The 18,311-nt window shown below is 43.1% G+C and overlaps 1 protein-coding gene and 1 long non-coding RNA gene across 2 annotated transcripts in view; one reads left to right on the forward strand and one right to left on the reverse strand.

Annotated features, from left to right (window-relative positions):
• LOC145439924 (uncharacterized) overlaps positions 1–18,311 on the reverse strand; it is a 258,367-nt gene that overhangs the window by 144,684 nt on the left and 95,372 nt on the right. The gene's annotated exons all lie outside the window — the stretch shown is intronic.
• Positions 1–18,311, forward strand: part of LOC145439559 (4-galactosyl-N-acetylglucosaminide 3-alpha-L-fucosyltransferase 9-like) — a 107,847-nt gene that overhangs the window by 80,763 nt on the left and 8,773 nt on the right. The window lies entirely within an intron of this gene.

Genomic DNA, 18,311 nt, shown 5'->3' on the forward strand with positions numbered 1-18,311 from the left:
GCATGCAAAGTCTCCGCATACTTTACATATCTTCAAGTCCATATCACGCCAAATTGTGTTCCTGGCTACCTTGTTATAGTAGTCTGGATTGGTGTGATTGTACAGCTCTATACACAGCGGCAATTAGATTCTCGTCTTCTATATTATTCATTTTGTTTTACAACTGAAAATAGCATCAAATCGCATGGTTAATCACTGCCACTTCAGAAAGTGCGATGTCCGATCACTACAGACCTGCCAACGCAGCTGAGCGGATGGAAAATACGTTTCAAAAAAGAGGTTAAAATCTCAAGCCTTAGGAAGAAAAATGTCAAACTTTTAGGTTTAGGTGTTCTGGTTGCTTTTACGTCTTCCCCCGTTGGATTTTGAATGTTGATTGTGTACAATGCCGAGTATGCAAAGACTTCGCATACTTTACATATCTTCAAGTCCATATCACAGAACAATATCACGTCAAATTGTGTTCCTGGCTACCTTGTTATAGTAGTCTGGATTGTTGTGATTGACCAGCTCTATACACAGCGGCAATTAGATTCTCGTCTTCTATATTATTCATTTTGTTTTACAACTGAAAATAGCATAAAATCGCATGGTTAATCACTGCAACTTCAGAAAGTGCTATGTCCGATCACTGCAGAGTGCAGACCTGCCAACGCACCTGAACGGATGGAAAATACGCGTGGAAGCGAACGCGTGCGGGTTCTCACACTTTTGCTCTTTCTGCTCCTCATTTTTTCCTCGTCCCTCTTCTCTCTCGCACGCATCCGTTTGAGAAGAGAAATAAGGAGAGAAAGATACGGACGCGTTTACGGATCGTCTATTCCAGGCTTTACAAACCGGGTAAGCAGAATGTTACTGCAGATTGGCTTTCGAGAAGTCCCTCGATTGCATCAGCCGAGGTGGATCCATCAACGCAGGAAGCCAACGAGATAAATGCGAAACAAGTAGACAATCTACCTATAACAGCGAAAAGGATTGGCCTTGCGACGCGCCGAGACCCGCTTTTATCTCGTGTACATTATTATGTGATTAACGGATGGCCCGCTGGCGGCTTATCTCCAGAATATCAACCGTTTTATTTTCGCAGGAACGAACTGACAGTCGAGCAGGACTGCTTACTTTGGGGTATCCGAGTAGTTATCCCGGCGCGATATCAACGACAGATCCTTGATTTATTGCATGAACACCATCCTGGGATCGTAAGGATGAAGATAAAAGCCAGAATGCATGTGTGGTGGCCCAATCTCGACGGTAACATCGAACAGAAGGTTGGAGATTGTGCTATCTGCAGACAATGTGAAAGCAGAAGGCCGGAAGTTTTGAATCCTTGGGTCTGGCCAACTCGTGCATGGCAGCGAGTACACGTGGATTTTGCCGGACCTCGTATGGGGAAGTACTTCCTGGTACTAGTGGATGCTCGGACGAAATGGCCGGAAGTGCATCAGATGAGTTCAATTACTGCTGAAAATACGATATCCGTACTTGGTAAGATTTTCTCAACGCATGGCCTGCCGGATGAGCTAGTATGTGATAACGGGCCACCTTTCACGTCTAAACAATTCGAAATGTTTTTGACTCGGAATGGTGTTAAGCACATTAGAACTGCTCCCTTTAGTCCCAAAACCAACGGTTCTGCGGAACGATTTGTTCGTGTTTTAAAGGAATTTTTAAAGAAGGAAGCGAACAGAGGAACGGATATCAAGACCAGACTACAGTCGATGTTGCTGCACTACCGAACGACTCCGCATTCAACAACAAAGATATCTCCTGCTAGACAGGGGTGGGCAAACTTTTGAGCTCGCGGGCCGCATTCAGCATCGAGATTCATTCGCGGGCCGCACTGTATAAAATTGGGATTATAAACCAAAACACGATATTGATACTTGATAATATAGCGACGACATGGTGATAATCTATATGCTTATTCAAAACCAACCAAACATTGCTTTGACGAAATCGTACACGCGTCAGAAACAGTGGCGAGACTTTATAGGCTAGTCGACCTCAAAAACCAATTTGTCAAAACTATAGGGATGAAAGTCAGTTGTCCTGATTCTTAGAAAAGGGATTGAAATTGAAATAGGTGAGCAGCTATCTGTTCATGGATTTGCTAATTCCACTTTTGGGTCAGTTCCAGGACCCACAATATGCTGGCAGCATCAAAACCATATTACCTTCAAACACGCTTCTACTATGTGTAGATAAAAAAAATATAGATAGCGTAATTTTACGCCAGGGGTGGTCAACATTTTGGCCATTCACCGCCGCATTTCGACTACTCATGTAGCCTACGGCTGCATTCCTGGGCATATTTCTAACGAACGATCTGGGCGCCGAATAACCATGTTACAATGTCTATGTCTATTTCCGGTGAACTCCGGACTCGTCTATTAAATGATATAGGCTTGCCATACGAACCGAAATCACGGGCGGGCACTGGAAATGGTAAGGAAATGTCCATATTCGCGCGAAGCGCGAAAAGTTTTTCAGATTCACTAGTGAATTTCGTCATTAACATTAGTAGTTTGAGATATTGCTATCAAACTTTAACCTTTCTCAGCCCATGTGATCAGATTCAACGGTAGAGTTGATGGAGGCGGTGTTTTCGAGAATTTAAGGCCAATTATAAATGATGATGCACATCCGGGTTGGCCAATTGCTGTTAGTCACTTTGTTGAAAGCTGTTGTTTCTTAACCTCCTATCAGATTGTCGGTATAGAGAGGTGCACACGATTCCTAGTTGGCATTTCTATGTAAGGCGCATCATTTCCTCTGCTTTTAGCATCTGTACTGTGGGGCTCTGATGGCAAAGAGCGCTACTATATTAAAATCGAAAAACGAAGTGGAATTGTATCGCGCGCAGCGCGAATAAAATTTCAACACTAATTAAAATCTTTCAAGAAATCGGGAGTCAATTCGTAAATTCAAATTGCATGTCGATGGCCGCCAACACATACTAATTGAAATGCGCGTCCACGGCCGCACAAATTTCCTTCTACGGCCGCGGGTTGGCCACCCCTGTTTTACTCATACAGAGAACGAATCCACCTACTACACCCGCGAATCGTTTTCTCCAAGTACAACACTAAAATTAATAAACGTTGCTGGAGTGGCCAATCTAAAATCACACTCGCGATCCGAATTATATCAATCGCGTTTAGGATTTCTGTGGTGTTTAGCAGTTCAAACCTTTCAAAATGCGCGGGCCTTGAGTGAAGGTCAGGCTGTCGCGCCAGAAATTATACATAAAAATGATATAGGAAGTATTTACTTTAGAATAAACATGGTAAAATATATTAGGAAAAAGTTTAATGAAGTCCCTGTAGATTTTTAGTCCGCATTATATCAATATTTTCATTAAGCTTCTCGAGACTCTCGCGGGCCGCACAAAACGGTGGTGCGGGCCGCATGCGGCCCGCGGGCCGTAGTTTGCCCACCCCTGTGCTAGAGCTATGTTCGGACGGGAGCTGCGGGCACGGTTGCATTTAGTGCACCCACAGTTGGAGTCCACGTTGCAGAAGGATCATCCAGCTTGCAAACCGACCGAACTTCTCAAGTCTCGTCAGCAGGAAGTGGGCGATCGGTTATGGTCAAGGACTATCGACAGCGTCCCCCAGTCTGGGCAAGAGGAGTTATTATCGAAAAGCTGGGTCCTGCAACGTATCGCGTTCAAGTTGGTGACCTACTCTGGAAGCGACATATCGACCAAATCCGAGATCTGTCGGCGTCACGGTTTTGCGACCAGGAAGATGAAGAGATCGTCGATCCAGTCGTATTAATAAGCATGACACCAACACCAGATCGTCGTCTGACAAGTCCTCGTCTTCGTGTTCCATCCAGTCCAACACCAGTGGAAACAGAAAATATACCTACACCGGTAATCAGTCCAAGCAACGATAATGTAGCGGACATTGACAATGAACCTGAACTATTGGCACCTGAGCGCCAAAACACTGAACATACAGTGCCGCCTGTGCGCCAAAACACTGAAAATGCAGTGCCGCCTTTGCGTCCACCGTCACAAAGAATACGACGACGACGACCTAGACGTTTGATTGAGGAACTATAGTATTAGTTGGGGAGGAGGCAGTGGCGGCTCGTCCTATAGGGCAACTGGGGCATTGCCCCACCTAAAATTCTGTTCAATAACAATTTAACCATTTATAGACGCACAGCAATCAGTATATACCGAGATCACAGCGAAACCCGCATTATTCTTGTGCTTTCGCTAACAAATGCCCATACATAGCGAAGTCTGCGAAAATCGAATTCTCTTCTGTGTTTTCGCTTTGTGAATGCCTAGCCGGGGCTTGCTCATAACAAGCTTTCACTATCTATTCTCTCAAAGCCGCGCACAATAAAGAAACGGTGATTTACTCTCTCCTATTCGTAAAATGGCCGAGCAAGTGGGGCAACTATGCCTGTCGCCCCTAAGGTGTGATGTAACAATCGTATCTATATCTGAACTCGGTTACCGTGATATGCGTTGAGTCGACCTTTGCTGGTATATGTCGATTTTGACGGTGTTTCGCACCATGATAATTCTTGAAACTTGGTATGATATGTCGTGAAGGTAGTATTTAGCACTGCTCCAAGTTTCAGGCTTGCTACTTAAAGATAAGGGTAGTAATTTCGTTTCCGAAGTTCAGTGTGTGCTGATCTATCATGTACATTGTACAGCAAACAGATTTTACTCAAAAGCCGGTATTGGTCTCCATTGATTTTGACGATGTTCCATACCGAGATCGGTCATGACATTTGGCACAGTAAGTCTTAATGTTAGTATCGACCGCTGTAAAAAGTTTTAAGTTTGTCACTGAACTATGTGGGTGGTAATTTCGTTTCCAAAGTCGAGTGAGAGCTGACTCTTCATTTATCGCTAACAGATTTACGCAAAAGCCGTTATTGGTCTCTATTGATTTTAACGATGTTCCATACCTAGATCTGTCATGAGCTTTTGCACGGTATGTCTTGATTTTAGTATCGAACGCGGTGCCAAGTCTTAAAGTTGACGCTCAATGATTGAGGCAGTTATTTCGTTTTCGAGGTCGAGTATGGTAGAGATGCGCGCTGATCTGATACTTAGCCTACCTACATCATTGCGGATCTCACGCAGAAGCCGGTGTCTGTCTGTGCTAATCTAGTCTGCGTTCCATAGCGAGATCGGCAGGCCTGTTTATTTTTGGATATTGGGTTTTATTTTTGGAGATTCTCCAAAAATAAGATTTGAAAACATCCAAAAATAAAAAATTTTTGGATGATGTTTTTCAGTGAAATAAACGAGTCAGAGCGACGTAAACGACCAGAAAACTCATAAAAACACACAAAACAGCATCTATGTGAGGGAAGGGGTCACCGAAACGCTAAAACTACTTCCACTCAATCCACTTCACGTTTCTGCTGACCTTGCCTGCCTGCCCGCCCCTTCCCCTTTGTACTCCTATAAGTTCTACAGTGCGACACGTAGAGAAGACGGAAAGGCAGCTTGAGTGAGGCAAAGGGAACGGCGAAATCATATACAGCCACCTCTGTCACAATCACTTCGTCCACACGATGACGGGGCTCATCTTCTGATGCTTCAGACGGCAACACAACTTGATCCAGAAGATGGAAAGCGCGCGCCCCAAGTTTGTTGACGCTCGTTTATTGTCAATGAAGACGGTGGCCTCTTGGTTGACTGGAAACCGTACCAAACTTCTTGATGTTATGGACGAAAACAGTCCGGCGTGTGCAACTTCGCTGCTGTGGTGGATCCATCTGATTGTTCTCGATCGCATGGTCACGCTCTCACAGAGCTGAGCACCACCGTCACGAAGCTTCATGGTCTTGACGTTCTAATCATGGAGCAGCAGGAGCTCATGCGCCTGGTCGAACGCCTGTGTCCAGGTGAGGACTGGGACGAGGACCACCACAAGGGAGGTTTTCTGGTCAGAGGGTGTTGGACTGTCAAGTTCAATGAGGCACGCAACTTCGCGGAGGATCAGAGTTTTCAAGCGCATTACTGACGAGCGCTTTTCAGGAACAAAGGCTTGGAAGATTGGAAAGTTTGAAGAGTTACATATTCCTCTATTTTTGGACCCCTAACCTCGATGTTTCCACAATTGCGACGTTCGAGGCCGATATCTCGAAAGTCAAGGGGAGGGGGGGGGGCGTCTCACAGTGATTAATATTCTTTAGAAGGCATCCTCCATGCCAAAGACTAAATTTGTGAAGAATGTGTTGAAAAGTTAGATCAAGATCACTGATGATATCTATGTGTTGGAGGACTTGAATACATGATAATATCATACTTTTGGTGGATTTTTTCATTAGTAATAGGGCTCAAAACACCTTCAATTCTTATTTTTGGAGATCCTCCAAAAATAAAATTTAAAATCATCCAAAAATAAGCTATTTTTGTTATTTTTGGAGAAATCCAAAAATAAACAGGCCTGGAGATCGGTGATGATATTTCCAATGGTATATCTCGATGATCGCATGAAACAGCTAACTAAGATTCTCGGTTTGCATTCAAATATTCACATAATTTTATGTTCGCCAATGTGCATTTCACTGTGAAATTGTGGCCTTTAAACCATTTGCTTACAATCCCCTGTCAAATGCGATAGCTATTTCATTTTCGATGTCGGCTAACAGCTGATCATTCGATCAGCCTATTCGGCTATTCCTCGATCTATTTTACTCAAAGTTCGGTGTTCGTCTGTTTGTATTGATTTTGACAGTGTACCATGCCGGAATGGGTTATGAGATTGCGAATGCTACTTCTCGATGATTTCATGTAACAGTATGCTAAGTTTACGGCTTTCATTCATGTATTTATTGATTAATATATTTTCCAACGGCGATTTCGCTGCAGACTTATAGACAGTAAGCCGTATGTGTTGCGTCACAATCTCCAGTTTCAAGGCCAAAATGTACTATGTTGTTCCGAGACCGAAGTTCCGAGGCTGCCGTCCTTAGTTCTTCAAAGACCATTCAAATTGATGTTCTGGATTCAATATGACAGGCCCAATCTATGAGATAACAATTGCGTATGTGTCCGAAGTCGTTGACCTTTGCAGTTAGGCTTACGCAATCTCTCGAGTTCTAGTCATTGGAATTAGTCTGGTCAAGTCAAGTGCGAACATGAATCGTATTGAATCTTTGCTCCGTACGTAGGCTAGTTTATGCAGTTGCCTTTAGAGCGAAAATTAAAGGTCTAGAAATTGTCCAGTCCATTGATCCAATCGTACGCCGGGTACCTCCGCTTTGGTTGCCTATCACCTGGTCGTAACACACCAGGATCGTGTACGAAACACTTTCGGACGGCCTATCGATTTGCGTAATCTCTAACTCTACCATGAAATCATAACGCATGCTACTAAGGATGACCTGATAATTGATTCGTGGCATAGGGACGATTCTTAGTTCACGTACATTATGTAAAATAATCCTTTGATTAAAAAAAAATGAATAAAACATTTGTTACCACACTTCAAGTCACGGCTCACCGGCAAACCGCTCGCGGCAGTTACGTTAAAATCACTGTTGTCGGGAAATTCATGTGACCATCATATTAAAGCTACTTTTTTACGTTGGAAAACGCCATTGTGACGTCATGTTGATAAAAGTCGCTCGCAGCCCTTGCCCCACCACCCGATATTGTCACGAGCCGCCACTGGGAGGAGGTGTGGTGTATTACGTCAGTGCAATCACGTCTAATGATCATTTTCTCATGTCTACTAATTGGTGCCTTTACGTTGCTTATAAGTGCTCGGAGTTTTCTGTTTGGTAGCTTATTTTTGTTATGTGAATAAAGACACAACAATTAATGAAACGAATTCAACAGAGTAAGAAAAAATCAAATATTGTCGCTTTCGAATTGTACGGCATCATAAAAATTATCTTTCGATTGTACACCACCCATCAAACATAAGTATCTTTCGTGTGGTATCTTGCTCACTACCGTGCATCTACAACCAAACAATGGGCAGGTGTCCATGCGCATAGCATACTTAATTACCACACATGCAGTGTGGAATGTGGCAATGCCAAAAGATTCGCCATGAGCTTCCCAGTAAAGGGAATTCCGATTCACAGAATCCATTGTGCACAGATTTCAATTTTTGCCAAAATTCTGTTGGAGGGCATTGACTGATAACCTGCAGCTCATTTTGCGAATTTGTCAAAGCAGCCCATTCTTCCGACAAATCATCAAGTTTATCAAAAATATAACAGAGGGAAATTGCCGAGCTAGAGGAATGATTGATTTCACTTTTCTTTGTGTTGATACGGCTGTTAACGGATTCAATACACTTAAATACGAAAGTATGCTGTCCTCGGCAAATGAAAATCTTGCCCGAATCTGCAGAGTGAGTTCAACAAGAAGCGACAAAGCATCAGAGCGAAATCACTCTTCATTTTAACCGAGACTTTCACTCATAAGCACGGATTCACAGCGCACCCAGTTACGTAATATTTGCTTGTTACTGCACCCCCACATAGAATTGTTGAAAACAAACACAGCCAGAACCACCAAATCGTTATATTAGCGATAAATTTGGCGTATAATTTAGTAGTCTAATGTTAGGATATTCATTATTCGCACACTTGCAGAAAAACACTAGATTAGCAAAATTGTGCAAAAAAAACACCAGAACGACCGAAAAAACACTAGATCTAGTGTTAAAACACTAGCAGTGGCACCACTGGATCTATAGATTACTAACCTACGGATAGATACCAGAGATGAGCATGGATTAGGATTAGGTTTTGAAAAAACAGGATTTGTGAAATTTTGTCGGATTTGGATTGGATTTGGATTAGACATTTTTTTCAGAACGGATTAGGATTTGGATTGGATTTGCCTATTTTCTGGGAGATTGAAATGTCGTGTGGCGAATGGCGACAAACTTTGTTCAGATCAGTTATTAGTGTACTTATGGTTACTAAGTTATCTTGAATCAAGTGAATCGTTGGTTGTGAAAGAAAATTTTCGAATCCCTCCATTGCGTAAATTAGTATTTTTTCTAAATTTCCAGTTGGAGTCGGATTAGGATTGGACATGGACTTGAATAAGAAAAAGTTATGGATTAGGATTTGGATTTGGATTTGAAGGTTCGGATTTGGATTGGATTAGGACATAGAAATTTCAAATCCGCTCATCTCTGATAGATACGCAACTACCGCAAAACAGTCGTTACGCTCGGGCAAGCATAGGTACTATTATTGCTGAACAATGTTAAAGCAGCATAATTGGTAGTGCTGTAACTAGCGACCAGAACGCTGAAAATTGATGAAACGATCTTAATCGAAAGCTAGTGCCGCATTGATTCCGACAATACAAATTAAAATTTTGTCAGAGCAATGGAATCACCACAAAACAGCCCTCAATGTCTGAAAATCGGCATTGTTCTGAACAATCGCTTGACAAAATTGGCCATTGTTATGTTCTGCAGGAGATCCCTGTTATCGTCCAACCATGAAACGTATATTTCGTAACCGAGAGACATCCTGTCCTAGAGTAATTTGCCTCTAGTATAAAACTCTTTATTCGAGATAATCAGTAGACTCTTTTGCTAAACCTACTTGTAACAACGTCTGAAATATATTCATATGTCTTGTGTAATATTGGCGTCTTAAGAAGATATCACCAGGACACAGGATTCCAGGTTAAGTAGTCAGCCAGCTAAACCTATAATACTTTGGTTAGCTATACTTCTACTCCCAGGAACAATATCTCTATATTGTTGCAGTTCATTATGTCGCGGCGCTGCCATTGTCGGAACAATGCCGAGTTCAGACTTTGCGGGCTGTTTAGGAGTGGTTCCGTTGCCCTGACAAGATTTTAATCTGTATTTTCAGAAGCAGTGCGACACTAGCTTTCGATTAAGACCAATTAAATTTCAGCGCTCTGGTCGCCAGCTACAGCACTACCATCAGCAATACGATACACTGCTTTCCCAAGCGTAACCACCAGAAGTTACGTAAATACGCATCTTTCCGTGGCTGTAGGTAATCTACAGTTGATCTATAGTGTCCTATATGGTGTCGACACAAGCAAATCACCATGGTTGATCCAAAGTCACTCAACTATGACATAACTATGTCATAGTTGAGTGACTTTGGGTTGATCCGCAGAAATGATCGCTCATGCGTGCGACTTGAGAAATATTGTTTTCGTCGGATGTCTGTCTGCTATTGGTCTGCTCCTACTGAGTTTGAGTTATTGAGTAGCAGACATGCCACTTCTGGGTTTTCCCACCCAGATCTGTTTTTTAAGCATCTCCTGGGTTTCTGGGTTTTGTCCTTGAAATCTCGTTTATTTCAGCATCATGTTCGTCAGGCCAGTTTACGCTCGAAAATTAAATATTAGATTAGTAAGATCACTACGGTATATCATGGGCATCCCTAAAAGACGGAGAAGCGGAGGCAGCGGAGACAGCGGAGGCAGCGGAGAACGGACCCTAAAACGCGAAGACAGCGGAGAGAGCCAAAATGCCGATTCCTAAAACACGGAGATAGCGGAGGAAGCGGAGAGCGGAGCTTTCGGTCATTGACCTTTATAGACACGCGCATACGCAACTCTAAAACGTGTAGACGGCGGAGAATAACGGAGAAGTCAGCCATGCGAGTTTCAGGCCAATTTGGTGACTGATTGCCCATCGATGAGATGACATAGCGGACGGTTATAATATACTGAAGCGGAGTTCGGGGCGTAGCGAAATATATTTCGAAACAGCAGAGAATAACGGAGAATTCAGCCATGCGAGTTTCAGGCCCATTTGGTGACTGATTGCCCATCGATGAGATGACATGGCCGACGGTTATATTGCCATGATATACTGAAAGCGGAGTTCGGGGCGTAGCGAAATATATTTCGAAACAGCAGAGAATACCGGAGAATTCAGCCATGCGAGTTTCAGGCCAATTTGGTGACTGATTGCCCATCGATGAGATGACATAGCGGACGGTTATAATATACTGAAAGCGGAGTTCGGGGCGTAGCGAAATATATTTCGAAACAGCAGAGAATAACGGAGAATTCAGCCATGCGAGTTTCAGGCCCACTTGGTGACTGATTGCCCATCGATGAGATGACATAGCCGACGGTTATATTGCCATAATATACTGAAAGCGGAGTTCGGGGCGTAGCGAAATATATTTCGAAACAGCAGAGAATACCGGAGAATTCAGCCATGCGAGTTTCAGGCCAATTTGGTGACTGATTGCCCATCGATGAGATGACATAGCGGACGGTTATAATATACTGAAAGCGGAGTTCGGGGCGTAGCGAAATATATTTCGAAACAGCAGAGAATAACGGAGAATTCAGCCATGCGAGTTTCAGGCCAATTTGGTGACTGATTGCCCATCGATGAGACGACATAACGGACGGTTATATGATATACTGAGAGCGGAGTTCGGGGCGTAGCGAAATATATTTCGAAACAGCAGAGAATAACGGAGAATTCAGCCATGCGAGTTTCAGGCCAATTTGGTGACTGATTGCCCATCGATGAGATGACATAGCGGACGGTTATAATATACTGAAAGCGGAGTTCGGGGCGTAGCGAAATATATTTCAAAACAGCAGAGAATAACGGAGAATTCAGCCATGCGAGTTTCAGGCCCATTTGGTGACTGATTGCCCATCAATGAGATGACATAGCCGACGGTTATATTGCCATAATATACTGAAAGCGGAGTTCGGGGCGTAGCGAAATATATTTCGAAACAGCAGAGAATAACGGAGAATTCAGCCATGCGAGTTTCAGGCCAATTTGGTGACTGATTGGAGTGATTGCCCATCGATGAGATGACATAGCGGACGGTTATAATATACTGAAAGCGGAGTTCGGGGCGTAGCGAAATATATTTCGAAACAGCAGAGAATAACGGAGAATTCAGCCATGCGAGTTTCAGGCCAATTTGGTGACTGATTGCCCATCGATGAGATGACATAGCCGACGGTTATAATATACTGAAAGCGGAGTTCGGGGCGTAGCGAAATATATTTCGAAACAGCAGAGAATAACGGAGAATTCAGCCATGCGAGTTTCAGGCCCATTTGGTAACTGATTGCCCTTTGATGAGATGACATAGCCGACGGTTATAATATACTGAAAGCGGAGTTCGGGGCGTAGCGAAATATATTTCGAAACAGCAGAGAATAACGGAGAATTCAGCCATGCGAGTTTCAGGCCAATTTGGTGACTGATTGGAGTGATTGCCCATCGATGAGATGACATAGCGGACGGTTATAATATACTGAAAGCGGAGTTCGGGGCGTAGCGAAGTATATTTCGAAACAGCAGAGAATAACGGAGAATTCAGCCATGCGAGTTTCAGGCCAATTTGGTGACTGATTGCCCATCGATGAGATGACATAGCCGACGGTTATAATATACTGAAAGCGGAGTTCGGGGCGTAGCGAAATATATTTCGAAACAGCAGAGAATAACGGAGAATTCAGCCATGCGAGTTTCAGGCCAATTTGGTGACTGATTGCCCATCGATGAGATGACATAGCCGACGGTTATAATATACTGAAAGCGGAGTTCGGGGCGTAGCGAAATATATTTCGAAACAGCAGAGAATAACGGAGAATTCAGCCATGCGAGTTTCAGGCCCATTTGGTGACTGATTGCCCTTTGATGAGATGACATAGCCGACGGTTATATTGCCATAATATACCGAAAGCGGAGTTCGGGGCGTAGCGAAATATATTTCGAAACAGCAGAGAATACCGGAGAATTCAGCCATGCGAGTTTCAGGCCAATTTGGTGACTGATTGCCCATCGATGAGATGACATAGCCGACGGTTATAATATACTGAAAGCGGAGTTCGGGGCGTAGCGAAATATATTTCGAAACAGCAAAGAATAACGGAGAATTCAGCCATGCGAGTTTCAGGCCAATTTGGTGACTGATTGCCCATCGATGAGATGACATAGCCGACGGTTATAATATACTGAAAGCGGAGTTCGGGGCGTAGCGAAATATATTTCGAAACAGCAAAGAATAACGGAGAATTCAGCCATGCGAGTTTCAGGCCCATTTGGTGACTGATTGCCCATCGATGAGATGACATAGCCGACGGTTATAATATACTGAAAGCGGAGTTCGGGGCGTAGCGAAATATATTTCGAAACAGCAGAGAATAACAGAGAAGTCAGCCATGCGAGTTTCAGGCCAATTTGGTTACTGATTGCCCATCGATAAGATGACATAGCGGACGCGTTTCGTATGACAATTTAACTGATGATAGTTGTGGAATATTATACTGAACTACTTTCTACTTTACAAAAACCTAATTGCAAATGTAATTAGATCATCCAGAATACTGTTCAGGTAGATGTTGAAGTAATTGCGAAACATTACCACTTCAATAAGTACCGGAAATAGCCCAAATCTACTTGATTACCCCGAAAAAGTGGAAATATTCAACATATATAATATCTGAACAACTTGATGTGATAAAGCAAAAATAACGTCAGATTCGTATTCAGCGCCCCCAAATTAGGTATAATTGACCCGAAGAAGTCCTGGCGCAAAAATCGTGTAGATCAGCGTTATTGGTGCTGCGGCCTGAAACTCGCATGGCTGAATTCTCCGTTATTCTCTGCTGTTTAGAAATATATTTCGCTACGCCCCGAACTCCGCTTTCAGTATATTATAACCGTCGGCTATGTCATCTCATCGATGGGCAATCAGTCACCAAATTGGCCTGAAACTCGCATGGCTGAATTCTCCGTTATTCTCTGCTGTTTCGAAATATATTTCGCTACGCCCCGAACTCCGCTTTCAGTATATTATAACCGTCCGCAATGTCGTCTCATCGATGGGCAATCAGTCACCAAATTGGCCTGAAACTCGCATGGCTGAATTCTCCGTTATTCTCTGCTGTTTCGAAATATATTTCGCTACGCCCCGAACTCCGCTTTCAGTATATTATAACCGTCGGCTATGTCATCTCATCGATGGGCAATCAGTCACCAAATTGGCCTGAAACTCGCATGGCTGAATTCTCCGTTATTCTCTGCTGTTTCGAAATATACTTCGCTACGCCCCGAACTCCGCTTTAGGTATATTATAACCGTCCGCTATGTCATCTCATCGATGGGCAATCAGTCACCAAATTGGCCTGAAACTCGCATGGCTGATTTCTCCGTTATTCTCTGCTGTTTCGAAATATACTTCGCTACGCCCCGAACTCCGCTTTCAGTATATTATAACCGTCCGCTATGTCATCTCATCGATGGGCAATCACTCCAATCAGTCACCAAATTGGCCTGAAACTCGCATGGCTGAATTCTCCGTTATTCTCTGCTGTTTCGAAATATATTTCGCTACGCCCCGAACTCCGCTTTCAGTATATTATAACCGTCGGCTATGTCATCTCATCGATGGGCAATCAGTCACCAAATTGGCCTGAAACTCGCATGGCTGAATTCTCCGTTATTCTCTGCTGTTTCGAAATATATTTCGCTACGCCCCGAACTCCGCTTTCAGTATATTATAACCGTCGGCTATGTCATCTCATCGATGGGCCATCAGTCACCAAATTGGCCTGAAACTCGCATGGCTGAATTCTCCGTTATTCTCTGCTGTTTCGAAATATATTTCGCTACGCCCCGAACTCCGCTCTCAGTATATTATATAACCGTCCGCTATGTCGTCTCATCGATGGGCAATCAGTCACCAAATTGGCCTGAAACTCGCATGGCTGACTTCTCCGTTATTCTCCGCCGTCTACACGTTTTAGAGTTGCGTTTGCGCGTGTCTATAAAGGTCAATGACCGAAAGCTCCGCTCTCCGCTTCCTCCGCTATCTCCGTCTTTTAGGAATCGGCAATTTTGGCTCTCTCCGCTGTCTCCGCGTTTTAGGGTCCGTTCTCCGCTGTCTCCGCTGCCTCCGCTTCTCCGTCTTTTAGGGATGCCCGTATATCATAATATGGACACACTTCAGTTCGTCATTGTCGATGGATTTCGCTGTTATTGTAACGAGTCTTGAGTCACTGTTTCACTGCTAAAATGAGAGGTCTCAGCGCGATATGACGGAGCTTTATTTACTTACTTACTTACTTACAGGCCGACTAAAGTCATGTTCATAGCCTATACACTACAAAAAAAATTAGACAAATTTGGTCTCAAATGTTAGACATGAGGATGATTTGGTCGGATTTTGCTAATCTAGAAACAACATTGCTCGTGGTCTTAAAAATGAGACCGGGAAGTTGACATAGGCCAAGAGCATTAAATGAGACAAATTTGGTCTCAAATCGATTAGGCTATTTAGAAAAAAAAGTCTTAAAGACCAGATTGTCTAACCAAGTACTTTCTGTCTCAAAAGTAAGACCCAACTTGATCGATAATAAAAGCATTGCTTTGGGTTCATCCTTTTCAGTGTTAGGTTCTGAGTGAAGGGGGAGCTTACAGCTAGCTTATTGAAATAATTTTTGATGCTTCAGTTTTTTTGGTCTTGTTTTCAAGACGAATTGTGCAGTATTTTTGGTCTCATTTTACGCACTCACCATAAATGCTATTTTTGACTCAGACAACCATATATATATATTGATCTGAATAGTACATGTGAGTAGTAAGTGGCATTTACCTTGATAACTATATCTAGTGAATATCTTGTAAACTCCTTAGTACAGTATCATCCCAACTCTGCAAATTCTGGTCTCTCTCATGCTTCCCCTTCGCTCAGACCCTACCATTGATAAATATGCCCCCTTCCGAAGCACTGGTACTATTTTCGATCAATTTGTGTCTTACTTTTGAGACATAAGGTACTTGGTAAGACTAATTGGTCTTTAAGACTTTTTTTTGGTAAAAAATCGTTTGAGACATTGAGCCCAAATTTGTCTAATTTTTTTGTAGTGTATCATATTATTACGCTGTCTGATTCTATTTAGTTCCAACACGGATACTCAGAGAGAGATAGAGACAGTTAAACACCCCCAATAAGCTAGTCAGAGGCTGTGTTGGTTATCAGCACATTCGAATATACCCTGCATTTCATGATTTGGCAGTTATTTTTTTGACTAAACACGGGTCTGTGTCATTATCTGAGATAAAAGTCATTGTCCCGGGGTAGCTGTACTTTCAATCTGGTCAGGTCACTGAAAACATACGAATCACCCTCAGAAACATTCTTACGAACCTTCTGAACGCAATGATATAATTCTTACACTATAACGTCTTAAGTAATTAAAGCCAAGCACCAATTGTGGCATAGCCTAGCAATGCGTCTCAAGAAAAAAAAATATTTTTGTGCGATTTTCAGTGTTAACCGAGCAAAATGTATGGCATGAACTATTGGTTATTCAATATCAATGGCTCCTAACACTGTATGACCGTAATTGATGACTGTTAGGTCGCAGTTTCACAGCCATCTTAAATTGATTTGAGTGAAATATAAGATCTGGGTTGATTTGGCCTCCACATCTGGGTTTTTCCGAAATATCCCGTCGGCATCCCTGATTCAAATTGGCAATTGATTCTAAACGTGAATGATAGTGTATGCAACTGCTGCGTTCCGAAATTATACTGGAATTTGACCGAACCCTGGCTGTTGCAGATTGCCCGCCTAGGCGATGTTAAGAGGCGGCTCGCACACTGAATGCAACGAAATAGAATATGGACTAAAAGGACTGGCGACAAAATGAGCTGGCATAGCATCACTGGACGGCCCTGTGGATATAAAGCTGTATCAGCTGTACCAGCTGTATCAGCTGTATCACCCTGTGGATATAAAGCTGTATCAGCTGTATCACCCTGTGGATATAAAGCTGTATCAGCTGTATCACCCCGTGGATATAAAGCTGTATCAGCTGTATCACTCTGTGGATATAAAGCTGTATCACCCTGTGGATATAAAGCTGTATCAGCTGTATCACAGCTGTATCTCGATCTTATAGGCCGATTTTATCATGAATTATTGAAAATTTTTGCGCTTCACGCTGGCTTACTAAACATTACAACAATAATTTCGTGGCAATAAAGCGAACAACGTGATGGGGACGTTTTATCACCGTATAAGAGCCCAAGATTCCAGGTTTTTGGGGAGCCTGACGAAGTGCTGTTTCGTTCCTGCCAACGGGTATACACACCCGGAGATGTTTAATTAATTATTATTCGAGGGCTCCTACCTTTTCAAGCACACCTCACTCAGCTCTACCAGCAGCCGGTAGCCTAAATTAGATTACGTGAGCAGAGAGACGTTATAAAAATTGATAGCAATCTATATGCAATTCCCGATTATATATTGACTGACCCAATCATGAAATATAGAAATTTCTCTTTCTTCGCGTGTGTAGGCGAGTAGAGCTGACTCACTAAACGTGTGACAGCCTACTAGGCTATTTCGCGCATCCCAGACATAGCATAGACCTGACACTAATTGCAGAGTGATACCTATGGGTGAATCTCGGTACGGTTTGTCTATAACAGTGGTTCAAAACCTTTTTTTTGACGCGCCCCCCCCTTTTTGATAGTGAAAAATTTCGCGCCCCCCTTATCGTCATATCACAAAATCCAACTGGGATGCTAGCAACCCCAACAGATTGTTTGGTGGTATGGTCGGTTATGAATGTTGATGAGAGAATAAAAAATATGAAATTGGGTCTATATAGAGAGAAACACGCCTGCATTGGAGGCAAATCGCGCTCCATTTTTCAGGTGACCGCTTCTTCGCGCACCCTTCAGATGTTTCACACCCCCAAGGGGGGCGCGCCCCCCAGTTCGAGAACTCCTGGTCTATAATATGGGAGCAGCGATGATTCTCAAAGTTAAAAGTAATTAAAAAAATAATAATAAAAAAATCAAGAATTGTTTGAACACAAGACACAGATTCCATACAGGTAGAGTGATACAGCTGATAGAGCCGTGTTACAGCTGATAGCTGATACAGCTTTATATCCACAGGGTGATACAGCTGATACTGCTTTATATCCACAGGGTGATACAGCTTTATATCCACAGGGTGATACAGCTGATACAGCTTTATATCCACAGGGTGATACAGCTGATACAGCTTTATATCCACAGGGTTATACAGCTGATACAGCTTTATATCCACAGAGTGATACAGCTGATACAGCTGGTACAGCTGATACAGCTTTAAATCCACAGGGTGATACAGCTTTATATCCACAGAGTGATACAGCTGATACAGCTTTATATCCACGGGGTGATACAGCTGATACAGCTTTATATCCACAGGGTGATACAGCTGATACAGCTTTATATCCACAGGGTGATACAGCTGATACAGCTGATACAGCTGATACAGCTGGTACAGCTGATACAGCTTTATATCCACAG

Source organism: Botryllus schlosseri, chromosome 5 (assembly GCF_051294905.1).
Source record: "Botryllus schlosseri isolate E-star chromosome 5, Bs_hap1, whole genome shotgun sequence".
Classification (NCBI taxonomy): Eukaryota; Metazoa; Chordata; class Ascidiacea; order Stolidobranchia; family Styelidae; genus Botryllus; species Botryllus schlosseri.